General features: G+C 27.6%; 2 long non-coding RNA genes across 3 annotated transcripts in view; both read left to right on the top strand.

Moving 5' to 3' along the window:
* Window positions 1–590, top strand: part of LOC142332498 (uncharacterized) — a 97,276-nt gene extending 96,686 nt beyond the window's left edge. For both annotated transcript variants that reach the window (XR_012758310.1, XR_012758311.1), the window contains exon 9: window positions 441–590. This is a non-coding gene — a long non-coding RNA (uncharacterized LOC142332498). The remainder of the gene's footprint in view (window positions 1–440) is intronic.
* Window positions 591–9,525: 8,935 nt separating this feature from the next.
* On the top strand, window positions 9,526–14,002 carry LOC142332499 (uncharacterized). The gene is made up of 3 exons (XR_012758313.1): window positions 9,526–9,637; window positions 10,732–11,070; window positions 12,974–14,002. It is a non-coding gene; the product is annotated as an uncharacterized LOC142332499 (long non-coding RNA).
* Window positions 14,003–18,381: the final 4,379 nt, after the last annotated feature.

The following is an 18,381-nucleotide window of genomic DNA, read 5'->3' as shown; positions in this document are numbered from 1 at the left end:
GATTCGTCTTCTTTCTTCTAATTCCTCAAACATGATCGACCAGCACTTTTATGAATCATCCGGATATCAAGGTACAGACTTGTAGGTATCCGCCGGTATAGACTTGGCACCGGTGGATATGAAGCTGAAGAACTGCAAAGAAGGCCACTGTACCGCCGAACTGGATAATGATGCCTTCTTAAAACTAAAAGTTCAAATCAGGGTTTGCTGTTTTTTTACGATCATAGGCAATAATCCATTTTCATGAAACAACATGAAAATAATTAAAGGTATAAGAACATAAGAGATTTATTCCGAACATAGTAAAATAATTCAAGTTGAAATTATTTCATATTTAAAATTATAATCATATATAAAATCATAATCATATTTTTAAAAAAGAAAAAATTATAAAAAAATTTATTATATGCTTTAAATGAGTTTTAATATCTGATTTACAGATTTAATTCACCGATTTTGAGCTTGCCCTGATTCAAACAAAACACATAATAAAAACAACATAATATTGCAGAAGTATGTAGATGATGACTGAAGATCGCTGAGAGGATAAGGGCCAGGGTGGACTATACCCCCCCTTAATGAAAAAGTATATAGTAAAAGTTAAAAAGAAATTAAATAATTTTCATTAATTACACTAATTCTAAAATTATTTTCTAGATACCAATTAAATAAACTAATCTGAAAAATCTAAATTAAAAAAAAAGCTTTAAAAAAGCAAACTTTATAATTAATTTTACAGCTAGATTTTAATTAGCTTAGAGTAATAGAGTAATTAGAGTAATATAACTAAAAATGAGCTTTTATTAAAATGAAAATAAAAATGTTAAATGTAAATTAACTTCTAGTGAAAAGAAAAATTAAATGGACAGTCTAAATATTAAAAAAATTATAATTTTGAAAAAAAAGAGTATTCCCCTCGGGTGGATAATGGGAGGACTGATGCTGTTGATGCTGAAGCGATGAACTGAAGAAAATGTAGACTGTAGCTCGCTGGATGGGGTAAAGGGCCAAGGTGGAGTATCCCCCCTTTATTGAATTATAATAAGTTTAATTATTTAAATATTTAAAAAAATGTAATTATTGTGAAATAAAAGTTAATTATTAATGTTCAAAAATCATTCTTAAAACAAATCAAAAATTACATCCCCTTAATGGAAATAAATTCCTACATAATAAAATTAGGTTATTTCTTTAAAAAAATATATAATAAAAAACAATATAAATTGTGCATTTAAAAATATTTTTAACTTTAAAAAAATTAAAAAAAACTTTATTAAAGGAGTTATGTATGTATTTTCATTAAAAATCTAATTTTATAAATACTATTAAAACTAGAAAATTAATAAAATCTAAAGAAAAATTATTTTAATATAAAAAGTACAATTTTGAAAAAATGAGATGTTTCTTTTGGGTGGATAACAGGAAGGACTGCTGCTGATGGAACTGCTGTAGTCGGACCTGTAAAGAAACAGCACAAAAATATATATGGGTGTTAACATTAGTAACACCCATCTTATCCACATTTACGGTTTATGCGTAACCCCGTATCGAAGAAAACGGCCGGTGTCCGACGCGGTTGAACGCGTACGCGTCGCGCACTCACTTATTGAAATATTACAACATATTTATGCTTCTTACATATCAGCTGAAGAAATTAATTATATGCAGAACATGTATAGCAATATCTGTAAGACCATAATTGTGTAATATTTCCTACAGATATATACATTTGTATTCTGTAATCAGAGCACACTTGTTTTTGCTGATATGTACTATTTCCTGCAAAGGCAGGAAACATAACATTCAGTTATGCATTGACATTGTACGCTGTACACCGCAAAGCAGAGCACAGATAATGGTACCTGATATATGTTACATACTCAAGTACCAAACATTTATGCTGGTTACTGTTAATTCAACATTGAATTGTAATCTTATTACTATACACCCTAACTGGAACATAAGACCAGAACAATATTTTCATTTAAGTGGCTTATACACTGAAAAATGCCGAGTTATAATAAAGTTAATTGAATTTAATGACAATGTATTTATCAAATTCATTAAAATAAAGAGTAGTAGATGTTGTTATTGTCGCAAGTTATACTATGAAAATATGGCACTCATAAGAATATATTACACAGAGAGTTCCTAATCAAAAATAAATTTATGTTTTTATGTTTCAACATTTCCAGTCATTCTAGAAGCTTTCACATACTGCTTCATGCTTTGCCACCCAAATCGTTTCAACCTTGTCCTCCAACAACAATCTCTACAATATATTTTAAGAACAAATTAATTTTTATTAGAATATAATTTATCAATAAAATCTAAAATAAGAAAACTAATACTATAAGAATGGAGGAATAATCTCTTCTTAAAATTACTAGTCATGCAGAGATAAAGGGTATAAAGATATAATGTTTCACAGACAGTCAGTTTACTGGGTTAGAACAGTTGTAGCTCAATGTTATTTGAATATCTAGAAAAAGGATAAAAGCTTTTTTCTTTGTGATAAAAGGGAACAGTAAAATGATAATCTAGTAATAAAATGGCATAAAACTAAAAAGATTTTAAAAAATAATAAAAGTTTACTGAATTTACACTCAAAATAATAAATTAATTAATTTGATGTAAAGAGAATAAATATTTTTGGAAAATACTTTCCTAAAGATTTGGAATCTATTGATTCCAGAACATAAATACATTAGATTGACTGTTAAAAAAAATTATAGGTAAAACTCTTGAGTTACAACAATAGGCTGAAGAAGGTTATTCACAGCGAAAAGTAACATAAATTAAAGCGCAATTTAATTATGATGATGAAAAAAGAAAGTTTATTAACAGTAGCAAAATAATATATAATATATTAGTAGAATAATAATATCAGTAGAAATAATTCATTCACCTCATTGGAATAGAAGTAAACAAAAGAATATTTTTGCATTGGGGGTTGATCACACCAGAAATATTGAAATATATTGGTAGATTAAACGGTACTTGAGCGATATATTTGAAAGAATTACTGACCTGTACTATGTAACAACTTCAATAATAGGAACTGGGTCAAAATAGTTTTAAATATCATCTAATTATTCTGAAATAAATACAACCAATTAATTCATACAATTATAACTATTAGAATCATAATAAGAGAAGTTTATGGGAAAGTTATCAGAAGAATGTAAAATTAAAACAGGAGTAAAGGAGAGGGGTAGTTTATCACCAATTCTTTTTAACTGTGTCTTAGAAAAATTAAGAGAATGGGAGAAAAATATGAAAAAAATTGGAACATCATGAAATAAAACTGGGTTGGAAGTTAAAAGTTACTTGAATTAACTGCCAAACCTTTCCTAACAACACTGTAATTTTCTCAAAAAATCTCACACAGTAGCAGAACAAGTAAACCACATAAAAGAAATCACAGATAAATTAGAGCTCAAAATTTCCTTCAATAAGGCAAAATTCATGACCAATAAAGATTCGATTCAAAATATGAAAAAATGAACAAAGTTAATAAATTTAAATATCTCTGGGAAATAAAGTTAATGGTTTAGATAAAGAAGTCAGTCATTTAAGAAAAAGATGATTTTGTTCTTACATTTTATTTTTATTAAAGGATTCAACTGTGAGAATCTTAAAAAAAGAAAAAATTGATCCAAATAAGGTAAAAAAAGAAAACGCCTCTCAAACTGTATCTCATGTAATTAATAACTAATTTTCTTAACTTCAAACAATCAGATTTTAGTTAATTCTTTGAATACTTTGTTGATCAATAAATAAATTCACCAGCAATTATGATTAAGCTTAATGATCTAAATTTAAATATATTATAGCAACATAAGCATATACTATTTTTATAGTATATATTATAGCTATGTTACATATAGCTATATTATAGCAACATATATAATACACATAAAAATCCACCACCAGTTAATTGGCTTATAAACTATTTCAGTACCCAAATTAGTTGTTAATGTTAATGGTTAATAGTTAGTAAGTTAGTATATGATTAGTTGTTAAGACAGATAAAAAAGGGGGATTAGGTTAGGAGACAGATTAAGTTGTTAAGACACAGATATTTTTTTATGTGTATATTAATGTCACCATAATTAAGCAAAGAAAATCTGTTTTAACATAAAGAAAATATCAATCAATAACTTTTCTCCAAAGAAATTAAAAATTTAATTTGATTGAGGGGTTACAATTATAATTATTATATATATATCTCAGATTATATAACAAATATATATATATATATAGTTATATAATCTGAGAATGTTGATTCAAACCAAAATTACAAGTAGAAGGCAATTAACATTCAGTTGTGGAAAAAGACAATAAAAATATTAACCAATATGTTAAAGTTACTTAATTTGTAAAATTTTAACTTACAGGAAGGATTTATAGTACAAATAAATTGTACAATAAAACACGAAATTGGAGTACTAAAAAAAAATCTGGACATTTATGAAAAACAAAAAGAACTGTTACTTTATTTGGCCATACAACAATAATAATAATAAACAAAGGGATAAGTTGAAATTAAAGTTTTAAGATGCAACAAAAAAATTACTTAAGAGAAACAGCTTTTTATGTAACAACTGTTGGATAAGAATGCTATTAAAAATTATATTTAAACTGCATTTATGTCCTGAGTCAGTTATAATATATTAATGAATTAGTTAAATCTATAATAAAAAAAAAGGAATGTGAAATCCTGGCAGAATATTTTGGAAATTACTCAATTATGAAGAAACAGAGGAAAGATTTTCAGAAGTAGAACCAGAACAATGGATCAGAGTCAGTGAAATCTGAGCAGAAATGTGGAAATATGCCAAGGAGAGTACAATCTGCTCGGTAAGTAAAATGCTTACAGGGATTTGGTAAAAAGAAGAACTCACAGAGAAGTGGAAAACAGCTCTTAATTCATCAAATTCACAACTAAGGGAACAAAATGGATGTCAACAATTATCAAGGAATATCTCTTCTGATGATTACATATAAAATTCTTTCTAAAGTTATCCTTGACAAATTAGAAAATAAAAATTAATCTACAAATTGGAGAGTATCAAGGTGGATTCAGGAAAGGGAGATCTAGTGCAGAACAGATTTTTTGCCTGAAAACAGTCATCTCAAGGAAAATCCTAGGGCCCAAAAAAACTAACATCTCAAGGAAAATCCTAGGGCCCAAAAAAACTAACGATAGTTGAAAATTAAGGAAGAATGAGGAACTTTACTGGGAGTTAGAATCACGTTAACTTAAGACTGGTATTTTATAGACATCTGACACGAATGGATTTAAACAGACTTACGAAAAGAATTTTTGACAAGTGTAATGGTGACAAAATAAGTGTTAAGTGGTTCAAGCAAATTAAAGGGACCTAAGGGTAGCAAACATAAATGTGATTGATTTAAAACAGAGAAGGAAGCTTAAAAAAAATCGTAGAATTCAAAGGGATCCAGGAGAAGAAAGAATACAGTAATCAATAAATTTCACTGGCACAGTGAAAGAATGAAGGAGTATTGGAGGGCTAAAAAACTAGCCAGTTAACTATTCTTTGTGGTCCTACAGTGACCAGTGTTGAAAAAAAAAACTGTTTAAAAAAGATTTCATAAGAGGTGTTGGTTAAAATTGATTTATGTGACAAATATGCAATCAGTTTCTGCTTCGACTTACTAGAAATATGGAACTGCATGAAAATTAAACATAATCTTAAATTATCTTTCATTGTAAATAATTAATTAATTAATTAAAATGAAAAATAATTCTTTTCATAATGATTAAGATCTCTTGTGATAAATGAATGAAGATATTATCTATGGATAATTAACATATGTAACAATAAAGCTGTATACCATTTTTTAACGGTTTTTTGGAAGAAAAGTATGATATTTTCAGTTGAACGGTGGGTTTGAGGAGGTGAAATTGAATTTTCTTTATGTTTTGAGGAATGAGAAGTACAAAAATATCATTCACTTAAAATTTAAGTTCCTTATATACACAAGCCTACATATAAAATCGTGGCTTGAAAATCTCCAAAATTACTAAATCATTTTCATTGAAATTTAGATATGATGTAGTAGTGTAATTGAAGTTGTGCATGTTAAAATTTGATGAAGATTGGTTGAGTTGTTGAACTTATGTAGTGCATTGTACTATGAAAAAAAAAGAAGAAATCAGTGCATTTCTGATTGTAAAATAGCAAGGGTGTCATAAACAAAAAGCTGGTCAGAACTGTGCAAGAATTCATTCTAATTACAGAAATTTAATGTTTGAATTAATGAATGCCTGGGGATGTTGTGTTATGTGTAAGCATAATTTTTTTTTGTTAGCAATGCTATATACCATAATCAGATTTTAATTAACTGAAAATTACTTTTCAAAATCATGAAAAAATTATAGAAGTGTAGATTAACTGATCGGATCACTTGTGTGTATGTAAACAGCCTAACAACTTATTTATGTCCTACTTGAATTCCATATTGCTAAAAAAATATTATATGAAAACTAATCTATAAATATGTACAAAGCAGACGCGTAAAAACCTAATAACAGTTTACACATGTACAAATAAATGTAATAGTGTGGCTAATAACTGTTGAATTCATTTTCTTATCTAGGATCTACAAGTGACCTTAGAACTAATGAAAACATACATTATTACTCTGCCAACATATAGTAATATTCTACTGGTCTTACTCCATAATTTTAATAAACATTATCTAATATCATTTCAAACTTTTAATTAAACAGCTACTTAAAAAAATTCCAATAATAACTGGTTTTAACTTTAAACCAATGTATTTTGATAAATACATTGAATAATATCATTTTTCCTTTTTTTGAGGAAATGAACTAGTCATTACCCCAAAAAAAGTCTTGTTCTATAGATGCACATCAAAGTTTCACGCAGCAGTTAATCACAATAGACTTGATCTAAAAGCTTTCAATGAAAAACTGGTTCATTATATTAATTGAAATAGTCAGTATATGTAATAATCATTGGTACATACATTTTTTTATTATAAATTATTTAAACAATAATTAATTTTTCTGCATACACCTTTTCTCAGTATATGAAATAATCATTGGCACACACATTTTTCTATTAATTATTTAACAATAATTAATATTTCTGTATGCACCTTTTTGCAGTATATGCCACAATAATTAATCTTTTTGTATACACCTTTTTGCAGTATATTCCACAATCATTGGCACACACATTTTTCTATTAATTATTTAAACAATAATTAATCTTTCTGTATGCACCTTTTTGCAGTATATGCCACAATTATTGGCACACACATTTTTCTATCATTAATTATTTAAACAATAATTAATCTTTCTGTATACACCTTTTTGCAGTGTATGCTACAATCATTGGCACACACATTTTTCTATTAATTATTTAAACAATAATTAATCTTTTTGTATGCATCTTTTTGCAGTATATCCCACAATCATTGGCACACACATTTTCTATTATTAATTATTTAAACAATAATTAATCTTTCTGTATACACCTTTTTGCAGTGTATGCTACAATCATTGGCACACACATTTTTCTATTATTAATTATTTAAACAATAATTAATCTTTCTGTATACACCTTTTTGCAGTGTATGCTACAATCATTGGCACACACATTTTTCTATTAATTATTTAAACAATAATTAATCTTTCTGTATGCACCTTTTTGCAGTACATGCCACAATTATTGGCACACACATTTTTCTATCATTAATTATTTAAACAATAATTAATCTTTCTGTATACACCTTTTTGCAGTGTATGCTACAATCATTGGCACACACATTTTTCTATCATTAATTATTTAAACAATAATTAATCTTTTTGTATGCACCTTTTTGCAGTATATGCCACAATCATTGGCACACACATTTTCTATTATTAATTATTTAAACAATAATTAATCTTTCTGTATGCACCTTTTTGCAGTATATGCCACAATTATTGGCACACACATTTTTCTATCATTAATTATTTAAACAATAATTAATCTTTTTGTATGCACCTTTTTGCAGTATATGCCACAATCATTGGCACACACATTTTCTATTATTAATTATTTAAACAATAATTAATCTTTCTGTATGCACCTTTTTGCAGTATATGCCACAATTATTGGCACACACATTTTTCTATCATTAATTATTTAAACAATAATTAATCTTTCTGTATACACCTTTTTGCAGTGTATGCTACAATCATTGGCACAGACATTTTTCTATTAATTATTTAAACAATAATTAATCTTTTTGTATACACCTTTTTGCAGTATATGCCACAATCATTGGCACACAAATTTTTTTATTATTAATTATTTAAACAATAATTAATCTTTATGTATGCACCTTTTTGCAGTATATGCTACAATCATTGGCGCACACATTTTCCTATTAATTATTTGATAAATAAATTGATAAACATTTTAACATAAATTAATAGATTGTAGATCTATTTTTCAATAGACTACATTGCATAATCTTCACCTAATTTAGGCTGTTGCAAATTTCAACTGATTGCATAATCTTTTTTCTAAATTGTAGGAATTCAATATATTTTTTAATATATCAATAGTGCATAAAGAGCAAACAGCAGTATATTGAACAAATTAAAAATTATTAGAATTTTTATTTTATAGAAACCAAAGCATTGCCATGAAAGCATGGACAAAAGACTACAGCCTTGAAACAATTTTTTAGTAAAAAAAAAATGGTTAATTTAAAAAATGAGAAAATTATATTGCATACAAATATCATAGCAATAAATATTAATTAAATGAATTATCTATTTAAGAAAAATCAATTTTCTAATTTTTTATCATTACACAGTCTAAAGCACGTGGCTTTATAAATAATCAGTAACCAGTCAAAATTGAATATTAATTTGTATAATTAATTTAAATACTTAAAAATATTAATCCTCGCATAAATATGCTGCTTTTCAAAAAGTTTACCCTAATTTTACCTTAAATCCAGGAAATTAAAACTTTAAGCTAACACGAAACGTTGCGTTCCGATCAGTTACACGGCGTAATCTGAACATGTTTTAACAGGTTTGTGGGTTCTACAAAAGATTTGAGTCGGGTAATAATCATCCGCGGTCATCTATTTTTGTTTATTAGATTATTTAAAAAAAAATACGTTTATAACTTTTAAATAAATAATATTTGTAAATAAAACTAAATAATATATATTAATTAATGTCTTAATTACAACTAGTTAATAGTTTTATTTATTTACTTTTTTATACAATTAGGTACTATTTTAAATACCAATCTCTTTATTTAAATTTATGTTGGCAAAATGAGAGACCGTTGTTTTTTTTATCAGTTTTACTTAACGTGTATAATTATTTATAACATGATTATTTTTTACAATAGAAAATTTAATAAATAAAGTTACAAATATAAATAACAAACAACATTAAATAAAAATATTTTTAAAATATACATCTTTAGAAGAAATCCCGAAATCAATTTAGTCTGTAACCTACAACTATCATATGTTCATACTTTTTAATTGACTTTACCTATTTTGTAAAAGTAATGTAAAAAAGATGTATAAACTAACTTATATAAAAAACTATGTTCATGAAGTTTAGGTAGTCTTATTGTGTTATTATTTTTAATTATTTAATTAGATCTAATTACATCAAAAATTAATTTAATTAATTAATTTCAGTTTCAATGTAATGAGGTTATGTAATATAATGTTATTTTTATGTTATGAATATGTTATTCAGTTGTGAATAACTACTCATGACAATGCTAAAAAAATGCAGAAAAATTAATTTTGTCTTGTGGTTGACATACAAAACCAAAAATTATTGAATCAGAGATTTATAGGAGGTATAATCCACTTTATTGGAATGAGCACAATATGTGGTTTCCTACAAGATGTTTGTGTATTTTGGTGTAGGTTAGGTTAATATTATGCAACCTAACCCACCGGCTTAGACTAGTGGTCAACGGGTCTTCCTGAATCAGCTGATTTGGAAGTCGAAAACAGCGTTCAAGTCTTAGTAGTCAGTTATTTTTATACGGATTTGAATACTAGATCGTGGATACCGATGTGGGTTGGATTTCAATTAGCCACACATCTCAGTAATAATCGAACTGAGACTGTGCAAGACTTAACACTTCATTTATACTCATGCAAATCATCCTCTGAAGTATTATCTGAAAGGTAATTATCAGAGGCTAAACAGGAAAAAGAAAAAACCTAATCTATTTACACATTTCATTAATTTATAACCTCTAATGTCATATTTATTGATATAGTATTGGAAGTTAGATACAAAATGTAAATCTTTTTATATAAAGTATAATCTAGTAGAAAAGTATAATATATATATTTTCTACTACTTGTATATATGTAATATACTACTTGTTTAATTATATATATATATATATATAGAGGTTACCCTAGTTAAATTTTCATTTTATAATTTTTGCTCTAATCTACTTTTGTATTATAATATACATTATTTTTTTGTTTAGCTTACTACTTTTCAGTTTTCAATATAAGCCAGTCTTGGTTAATTAATTCATGTAGGATACTTGTATATTTTTAACTTTATCAATGTAATTTATAATACAATATTTTTTATTAAAATGGGAATGCAAGAAAATCTCATTTTTATTTCCTTGTATGAAGTAAAGGAAGTATTGTGATTGTAAAAATTTTGGTTTTCAGATTTCAACGGAAATATCCGTTTAACCATCCCTGAATCCATTTCGACTAGTTTATAAATAAACAAATAACCATTTGTTTATTTATCCAGCAATTACTTAGTGTATGCAACTACCACAACCAACGAATTATCTGTGGCTGGATTTGCTGTAGATTATTTTTGGCCTGGGTAATTAAAACTTTATATGAAATATCAGCTACATATGAAGTTCTAATATTATGTTATACATATAAATACATTGCAGCTTGAAAAAATTAAATTTTAATTGGTGACCTTCAATAATTAAATTATGAATGAACAAAAATATTTTATTGGAGTTTCCTTCACTACACTGAAACTGGGTTTGTAACTTATGTTAACACCATTATCTGTATAATATTATTTGTGTAATTTAGTTTTATTTTGTTTTTTTGCCACATTAGTTAATTGTAATCATTACGGATTATAATCGCATTTTAAAAATACATTTTTTTAAATAGAGAATCATATTAAATCTTATTCAGTGACATTTCTTCATTTGTCAACTCACTTGAAACAATGAAACTTCCAGTTAACATATTCAAATTTATTATAATTCAATTTCTAACAACAAGGCTAGAGTAAACTGCCAGATTATGGAAAGAAAGATTATCAAATTAGAGCTGTCCAAAACATATAACAAACTCACAGTTTAGTATTGGAAATGTTAAAGGACAACATTACAACAATGCATTTAAATCTCTTAACAAACATCCTACTTAAACGTTAACAAGATTCATAAACAACATAATGCTATTATTCTAGATCTAACTTTAAGCATTGTTTATTTTGTAAGTTCAGTCATAAGTTACAAAAATGATATAATTTTTTAAAATTTATCCAATGATGAATGAAGAAACTTTTTAGAACACAATTGTCTCATATGTTTCCACAGAGGTCATAGTAACAACCAATGTTACTCGAATAACTTATGTGATTTACGTCAACAAAGACATAACACAGTCGTTCATACTGATAAGATTAATGATTGTAAATTAAGTAATGATAAATTTAATAATAATGACTATTGTTCACATCAACCAAAACATCGACCAAAGACGATGTTTTTGGTCATTCTCATTTGTGTAGTCTTGTTAAACTTAGGCAGTCAGTTAAATTTTTGCAAATTGGGGCTTTAATTCAATAAAGATTTGCCTATTTCAGGCATAAATAATGCATTAGACAAATCTGAGTGTAGTGCATTACTTACATTGCATTCAAGATACAAAAACGTTCATTGGTATGCGTTATGCTGTTTTGCCAGATGTAACTAACCTTCCATTACATACATTTTAAACCTTTCATCTTAATCTACCTCAAAATCTTTTCTTTACAGATTCTAAATTTAACATATCAACAATATTGATATTTTTGTAGCCCAGTTTTATTTAGATCTTATTTTACCTTATTTTAATTTATTAAAGATTCAAGATATCCTGTTATTCAAGAGATTAAACTGGGATTTATTCTTAGTAGTTGTCTTCCTACTTAATTTAAACATAAGAATAATATTACATCCCTTTTTACAAGCAACAAAAGTTTTGGAAAATTCATGAAACTGATCTGAAGTTTCAGTTAATGAAACTTCCACCTTTTCATGTGAAACACATTTCCAACTTAATATCACTAGGAACAATCAAATCAGTTTTATCTTCCCATTACCACGTTAATCCGATAAACTCCAGCTAGGTGAAACTTTCATTAATGTTAAAAATAGGTTCTTATATCTGGAATGAGATTAGAATGATTAGAATTATGAAACAATTCTAATCTTGAAAGGGAATATACTGTCCTTATGCAAGAATACCTAAGATTAGGTCATATGTCATTACTTAATTCTGACGATTTATTAACCAATGAATCAGATGTACATTACTTACCTCACCAGCCAATATTTAAGCCCACAAGTCTAAATACTAAAATGCGAGTTGTCTTCGATGACTCGGCTAAAACCTTTAATAGTTTCTCTAGTTGGGCTTGTTGCCCAATAGGATTTATTCTCAGTAATACTTAGCCAAATGTATCGCCAAATTCTAGTTAAACCTTTTCTGATGTGAATCTCCAGATCAACAACTACAATATTTTGTACTTAGAACTATAACATATGGAACGGTTTTCTGCTCCATATTTAGCCACTAGATACCTAATTCAAATATCAAATGAAAACCAAAAATTTTCCATTATCATGCAATGCTATGAGAAATGATTTTTATGTTTTTATTTCAGGCTCTGACCATCTAGATGAAGCTATCCAACTAAAGGTTGTTTCAAATTTACTCTAACGTTATGGTTTTCCATTTCATCAATGGTTCTCTAATAATCATAATATTGCTACTCTTGAACATAATTTTATTCCTTTAGCACAGGAACATGAGTTACATAACTTAGGCATTTTATGGAACAATTCTACAGACACATTATAATTTCAAATTACTCAATTTATTGATACTAAAATTTATACTAAAGAATTATTCTCTATTATTACAACAGTATTTGACCCATTAAATCTTATTGGTTCTATTGTTTTCTATCATAAATGTTTCAAGCAATCCTTATGGAAACGTAAAATTAATTGGGATGATAGATTACCTATAACAATGTTATCTCAGTAGTATAAATTATACAATCAGTTGCACTTAATTGAATTAAGATAAGTCGTTAAATAATTAAATAACCTACCAAAACTTGAATTATCTGGTTGTTTACTACCCTCATGTTTATTAGTGAAGGCAATAAATGCTTTGAATATACTTATTAATGAAATACATCTTATTTAGATTGAACAATAGCATTGCCCTGGATTCATGGACATGCTTCTGCTTGGAAGGTATTTATAAGTAATAGAATTACTGAAATTCAAAGAGATACCTCAAATGCTAAGTGGCACTATATTAAGTCTTTGGAAAATCCAGCTGACTTAGTCTAGGTGTTGTAAAACAAGTAAATTATTTGATTTCACTTTGGTGGCATGGTCCTCCTTGGCTCTTACAATTTTCAACTCATTGGCCAAACATTGTTATTAATTTTAATAATTCTAGTAAGTATTTGGCAGAATGTCTTATGGAAAAACGTAAAAATATATAAATATCTTTAGAACACTGTTTTTAGTTGACTATACATAACAATTTAGCTTTTGTTTCCAATTTATACACAGTCTTAAATTAAATCTTTCTGTGTGTGTGTGTGTGTGTGTGTGTGTTCACTCAAAATCTGTTTTAGCAAAACCTTTGTAATTACAAAAATAAAAACTTAAAAGATATTTTACAAATCTTTTTGTTTAAACTTCCTTAAAATTTTATTGGTAGCTGTCTGATCCTTTCCTACTGAAAAATTATAATTCTTCACAATTAAAAAAAATATTAATGAAAAATTATAAGTTAAAATTAAAGTTATTCAAGGAACCAAAGGTGTTACAATCATGAAGAAGAAAAAAGAGTGAAGTAGACATAGCTACAAATTTCGAAGCCAAGGGTACGCAAGGTGTGGTGAATCCATAATGACGCCCAACAGCTTTTATCATAATCAAGGAAAATAGCCTTATTTTCCCTGACCCTTCATAACCGGAAGATACCTGTTATAAAGCGGAATATCCATTAAGGCAAAACTATTAGTGAGGCAGACCGATTCAAACCAGATTCCTTGGATTAAGAATCTGAAGCGCGCTGCACTTGTACACATAATACTTCAGCCGATCGTGAGAAAAATTATAAATTTTAAACATTGCATGAAAACACCTTTTATTCATTTACATGAGGTTCTTCAGTTAATTATATTAGGGATGTTAATTAAATGGCTGTCGATTAACCAGTAGTTCTAATAATCATTTATCCAAAATTATATGTTTTCAATTTTGAAGTTATCGCCAACATCTAACAATTTTATTATGACAAATAATGATTGATTGAATAAAAAAAAGATATATTTTAAAATGAATACCATTGCCAAAAGTCGATTATCCAGTGCTTCATACATATGTAATTTTAAGGAAATTAAGTATATATAACAATACATATTATAACTTTACATATTTGATATATATATATAACTTTACATATTTGATGAAAATAATTTTCATTGACTGATTATCCGATATAGTTGTGATAGCTGAAAGTATGTTCCTCATCACTGATTCCAAGCTTTCTATTAAAAAATGTACGTTGCGTTTCATTACTTCACTTGTTAAAAAGATATTTAATTTAAATGAACGAAAATAATGATTAAATATTTCCATCCGAATTTATATACTTTGAAATTAATATCTACGTTAGCAGTCAGTTTTCAGTTTTAATAAATTTTATTCCCTCTATAATAGTGCTTGTGTGTGTGTGTGTGTACGCGTGCGCCTCTGAGCGCGCCCGCACACACACACATATACACAGTGGTATTGTTAACAGTGAGGACCAGTTGCATCTGAAGTTCGTCTGTATTCCGTTCTCTTTGTACTATATTATGTTATTATCAAAATTCGTAACATGAAAAAGAACATAATTTTAAAACAATTCGTGACTAGTATGTGATGTTTACCGGCCTCCGTGGCGCGAGTAGTAGCGTCTCGACCTTTTATCCAAAGGTACCGGGTTCGAAGCTCGGGCAGGCCTAGCATTTTTTTATGCGTTAACAAAATTATCATTTTATCTCATCCTCTTAAGCAATATCTAAGGGTGGTCCCGGAGGCTAGTAAAAAAGTGAGTACTTTGTATACTGTCAATACGAGTAAAATAAATTAATAAAAAAACAAAATGGTTATAAATATTCATGTAATATTAGTACGAGATGTTACCAAACTGCAATCATCGATGGAATGAATTGCTGCCGACGCGCTGTCAACAACTCCCGTTGCTAAGTGAGCGTTCCCCCCCCCCGCACAATACTATATCCCGCGACAATAGGTTACTGTTTCAAGGTTATACGACTCGCTTGCTCTTAACTGCCATCCCTTCCACGCATCTGCGTAAAGCACATTTTAACAAATTATTAACGAATTTATAATAAAAAATATTCATTGGTTCCAGAGTTATGGCAAAATGAAATATTTGGATCTTCTAAGGGGAAGGTACATCGGTTCAAATCAGACTTCATTTCCCGTTTTTTTTTACTTTTTTTATTTAGATATAATTTATTAATAATTATTAATCTACGCTATTAATGAAATAACATTTTAATTACTTCATTTAAAAAAAAGTGTTTATGTAATTTAATTGGGTGAAACATCTGTTTATTCATTTTTGTTTTCATTTTGTTGATGGTTGCATTGTAATAATTTTAATTTTATGCCAAATTTCAAGCAATGTTTGTGTAATTTAGTACACAAACATTTAATCATATTAATATATCGATAAATTTAGCCCACTTTTCTTGATATTACTGTAGTTGCATATGAAAGTATTTTACCTACAAAGCAAAAGTTTGACTGTAGGTAGGAGTACCACATCAGCAAATATAGTTAGAAAAAAAAAACATTAAAATAAAAAAAACTAACTTCTTACACACACCCAGTTTTATTATGTTATCTCTTCCTCTCCCTGCTCACATCCTATGTAATACACACACACACCTATGTAATTAACATAACATTTAAAATTAACTACTCTTTCATTTAGACTAGATCACCATTGATTGAATAATGTGCTTCCATCTCATCAATTGTAAAGTAGAAAATCCATTCTTTTAAGTTAAATTTAAATTAAGATTACAAGTACTTCTTACACTACTCAGCAGGGAGTTAAAGAACTTAAGTTTTAGAAAAAGAAAAGTTTTTGAAATAATGCACAGTAAGGTCTTGGAAGAGTAACATTTTTGCAAAAGTCTGCTTAGTTATAAAATTGCTTTCACCCTTGGCTATCACCAGCTCGATGTTACCACTTCATTTGTAAAAGGTTAGAAGACCTTATAAAGAAAAAGATGTAATGCAAAATACAGATATTTACGAAACTAAAGGGAAAGAATGTTTTCCTACTTGCACCACACATTATGTATATAATTGGATTTTGCAAAATTATAATCAGATGATGAGAGCCAATAAGTTGATTCCCAACCATGCAATCCATAGTTTAATTTTGAATGAACTAGAGAAAAGAAGATTTGATGAAGTACATCCATTGAAAAAAACTTTTTTTAATGCGTGTAAATAAATGTCTCTTCAAAACTCTGTAAACATATAAGTAAATTTTGTGATAATTTGCCATCTACCATCAACCCTAAGTATTTAATAGAATACAACCAAGATATGACTGAAAAGTGGTATTGTAGCTGAATAAGAGCACAGTCAACACTGTGGTATATTAATGGAGCTAATAACCTGGAAGCAGATGATAAAGAAGAAATTAGATATTTGATTTTTAAAGCATTCCAGGTCAGTCTACAACCTATCAATATTCAAACAAATGTACTAGAGCAACATGTGCAAAAGATATATAGCTTTCTCTTACCATAAAATTTATGTGAAATAGGTCATTAATAAATTATAAATAGAATAGGTTCTTAATATATAAATAATGGGGAATATATAATTTACCTGAAAGTTATTGCTCACACAGTCACCCACAATTATGCACTTACTTCTGTCTTCCAGATAATACGAAAACAATTTTAAAGCTAGACCTCTCATTTCAGTACTATACATTTTAAATAAAGGTGAATTCATTTTTTTTTTACTGTATCAAATTCATAATAAATATCAAGAAATGATACAAAAACATGCATTGCAAATTAAATATTCATCCTCATGAAACCCTAATTGATATGAGCAAAAAATTTATTTTTGGATAAAAAACTAACCAACTTTATTTAATTGCTTTTTCTAGCAATTTAAAAAGAAACTGAAAGTAGTAAAATGGTTCGATATTTACCAGCCACATCTAAAGTAGCTGATTTATGAACTGAAACAATTTCAGGATGGAAGCAAATTTACCCATATCAAGACTATTATTATATATATTAGATAAGGTAGGGATTACTTGAACAGAAATTTCCTTTACGCGAGCAGAAGAGATCTTATTGGTATCTCGACATTTACTTGGTTTTAGAGACTGTATGTACGTATACCAAGCTCATAATAACCAATAGGATTTAAGTGAAATGAGAGAATTAAAGTGATCTTGATAATTCTGCATCATTCTATCATTCGCCAGCGCTACTAATAACTTCATAAGATATTCCAACAAAGTATTCATAAAAAAAATATTAATACATATTTTTGATAGTTTATTTGTAGTAACAGACATACCGATATACTAGTTTATAATTCTCTACTATCTTTTGGCAGGTAATTCCCTCATTTTTAAAATATTGTTTTTTAGCTGCCATAATCCACACATCTATTTTTTTTCTTAGGTTGATCCCCAGCAATGCAATCTATAATTGAATTTCAAATAAACAAATTCTTTTAATGCATATAAACAAATATTTCTTCAAATTCTGTATATGCAAATCCCATGAATTTTAAAAACAATCACCTCAAGTAACAAATTTCACCTGAGATATCACATTGTATACAAGCAGAGTCACCATTATGGTATATTAATAGAACTAATAAACTGGAAGCAGATAAAGTAAAAATTAGATATTTGATTTTTAAAGTATTATGAAATAATTTACTGACAAAACTATAAGCCTAAATTATCCAGGTCACTCTG

This window comes from Lycorma delicatula, chromosome 11, assembly GCF_047948215.1.
Source record: "Lycorma delicatula isolate Av1 chromosome 11, ASM4794821v1, whole genome shotgun sequence".
NCBI lineage: Eukaryota > Metazoa > Arthropoda > Insecta > Hemiptera > Fulgoridae > Lycorma > Lycorma delicatula.
Note: the sequence above shows the minus strand (reverse complement) of the source record. Positions and strands in the feature narration are given on the sequence as shown.